This window comes from Nannospalax galili, unplaced genomic scaffold, assembly GCF_000622305.1.
Source record: "Nannospalax galili isolate Female #2095 unplaced genomic scaffold, S.galili_v1.0 scaffold1063, whole genome shotgun sequence".
Classification (NCBI taxonomy): domain Eukaryota; kingdom Metazoa; phylum Chordata; class Mammalia; order Rodentia; family Spalacidae; genus Nannospalax; species Nannospalax galili.
In genome coordinates this window covers 14705-17902 of record NW_008349483.1, presented here as the reverse complement: position 1 = coordinate 17902, position 3198 = coordinate 14705, and positions in this window count along the sequence as shown.

Sequence of the window (3198 nt, the reverse complement as noted above, 5' to 3'; positions counted from 1 at the left end):
TCATATGTCCTTCAGTGTGAGTTCAACCACCGGAGCCTGGTTAACCTGCAAATAGTCACACCCTTGAAAGAAAATGACTTTCCCCCTCCCAGTAGTCATCAGTTGCCAATAGTTCCTTAGGAAGGTTCGGAGCGTCTAACCCACTTCCCTATGTCTATGCTGAGATTTTTTTTTCTGATTTGAGCTGCCATGGATCTTGTGCATGATATCACCATTGTTGTGAGTTCAACCGGAGCCTGGTTAACCTGCAAATAGTCACACCCTTGAAAGAAAATGACTTTCCCCCTCCCAGTAGTCATCAGTTGCCAATAGTTCCTTAGGAAGGTTCGGAGCGTCTAACCCACTTCCCTATGTCTATGCTGAGATTTTTTTTTCTGATTTGAGCTGCCATGGATCTTGTGCATGATATCACCATTGTTGTGAGTTCATATGAGTAACTGACCAGCTGTCTAGAAAACTCTGTTTCCTGTGGTCATCCACCACCTCTGGCCCTTACATTCTTTCTATCCCCTCTTCTGCAAAGATCTCTGAGCCTTAGAAGAAAGAGGTTTGATATAGGTGTCCTATTCATGGGTAAGCACTCTACAGCTACTTATTCTCTGCACGTTGACAAGTTGTGGTTTACTGTGTTATTCACCATCTGCTGCATGAGGAAGCTTCTCTGGTGAGAGTTGAGGGATAATTATTCTATGGTTCTAACAATAAGTCAATGGGAATCTATTTACCACTGTATATATTTACTGAAATAATAATTATAATCCCCCCATTGCTTGTGACCTGTGTAGTCACAGTTTCCTCTGCCTGATATCAGTGTCAGTTATGGGCTCTATCTTGTGTAGTGGACCTTAAATTCAAACAGAAAGTGATTGGTTGCTTCCATAACATGTGTGCAATTATTGCAATTGGGGTACAATTATAGCTCACAGGGTTCACGGCTAGGTAAGTTTGAAGATTTATTTTGTCATCCAATATCATGCATAGCATCTTCCAGCACTATTAAAGGTAGCTAGTAGAGATGCAGCCTGAAAGTCAGTACCAGCTTGATTAATCCTGGCTTGTTCTGTGTTTGTTCATGTATATAGTGTTTTCAGCAATAAGTAGGGTCTTCGTGTCAAGTTCTGGTGGGTAACCAAGAACAGGAACAGAATTGTTTGAGGGCCTATAAAATCCCTGGCCAATAGTTTCAAAGAGAGAGGTCATCCTGGCATTGGGTTTATCTCACTATGTAGCTCTGGCTGATCTGGAACTCGACATACATGTAGCAGTTAGAACTCTGCATAGGAAGATGACATGAAAGGAACAGAGGGAGATAAGAAGAAATTGAGGCAGATAAAACAACAGAGAAGGGAGTAGTAGAGACATAGGGTAAAAATAGATACAAGGAAGGGAAGCTAGAGATAGTGAAACCACACAGAGTAGAGGGAGATTAAAAACAAGTGAATTTTCTGAAGTGTGTGTTGTGTGTGATGTATGTGCTTAAGTGTGAGTTTGTGGACATGTGCATGTGTGTGTGTGTGTGTGTGTGTGTGTGTGTGTATGTGTACATGTATAGACCAGAGGTTGACATCAGGTGTCTTTCCTTGGTCATTTGTCACATTTCTTTTAGAGGCAGAGTTTCTCAGGGTAACTGAAGATCATGTATTCAGCTAGACTAACTGACCGATTAGCCTGAACCACACAGAGTAGAGGGAGATTAAAAACAAGTGAATTTTCTGAAGTGTGTATTGTGTGTGATGTATGTGCTTAAGTGTGAGTTTGCATTACTTCATGTGAGACGTGTGTGTGTGTGTGTGTGTGTGTGTGTGTGTGTATGTGTACATGTATAGATCAGAGGTTGACATCAGGTGTCTTTCCTTGGTCATTCGTCACATTTCTTTTAGAGGTAACTGAAGATCCTCCCCACCCCACCCCCTTTCTCCAGTTCTGGGTTATTAGAGGCTTGTATCACTGTGCATAGGTTTTTTTTTTTTTTTTTCAAACATAAATTCTGATGATCCAACTTCAGGTCCTCATGTGTACACAGCAGAAACTTTACCAACTGAGCATCTTTCCGACTGTTAGAAATGGGTATGGGCTCTCAAGAAAATGACCACACAAGACAAAATGTTTTCCTTCTGTAGAAGGGTGCAAAGCTGCTTTAAATCCAGCAGGCAAACACAGCCAGCAGGGTTTTAGCCTTAATTAAAGGGGGTCCTGTGCCTCAGTCTGACTGGTCAGAGCTTGGCCTCACATTCATAAGTGGTTCACTGAAAATGGCATCTCTGATAAGCAAAGTACAGCTTTTTAGAATAGGGTACAACAGTAATACCCTGAGCGACTCCATTTTATGTAAGATTAATTGGTCAATCATTTGGCCGTAGGCCCACCCCTAGGAAGGCAGGTTATGTTAAATAGAAGGGCAGAATTCCTAGTGCATTAATGAGATATTTTTTCATGCCTATAATTCTGCTCTGGGGGCAGAACTTCCCAGCTACAGCCTTGTAGTCTGTGAGTTGCCTGCTACCCTTAATTCTTCAGGACTGCATACTTTCCCTTTCATGCCTTTTTTACTAAGCATGCTTTCTTTAAGGCTTTGGGCTGCCCCTAGCATCTTGTGTTATTTTCTCTAAAGCTTCCTTCTCCCAGCCATGTGGTTGCCAGTCAGCCACATGTCTGACCTCCCACGCAGGCTCTAAACCTGCATGGCTTCATGACTTTCTTTCTTTCTTCCTACTGTTCACCTCCTCAAGGCAGATGCCAAGGTTACCAGCTCTCTTGCCCTGAGGATATCTTTGTCTTTAAAAGTCTAATAAAATTATAAAAGTTTAATTTGGCTGATTTGGAACTTTTTGAGTCTGGGTAGTCTTCCTGGTCGTCCTGAACTCTGTAACACAACCTTGTACATAAACTTTTAATCTTGAAAAAGAGCTGATTGGGGGAAGGAGTTTTGCCAGGTGGCATTTTTACAAATTTCTTGGAAGATAGAACTTCCCTTGTCTCATTTAACCCTTTGATAGTAAAGACAGTACATTTTATTTACATTTTCCACACAACGCTCAAAATACATTTTCTATTGAATATGTAACAAGATGTTGTATAACTTTTCCTGGGAAGATGTGAAAAAAATGTTTATTCACCCCAGATAGGGCACTGCGGTTCCACCCAGCTGTAGCCTAATCAACCAATGAATCTAACATAAGCATAGGAGAGGGGTCACTG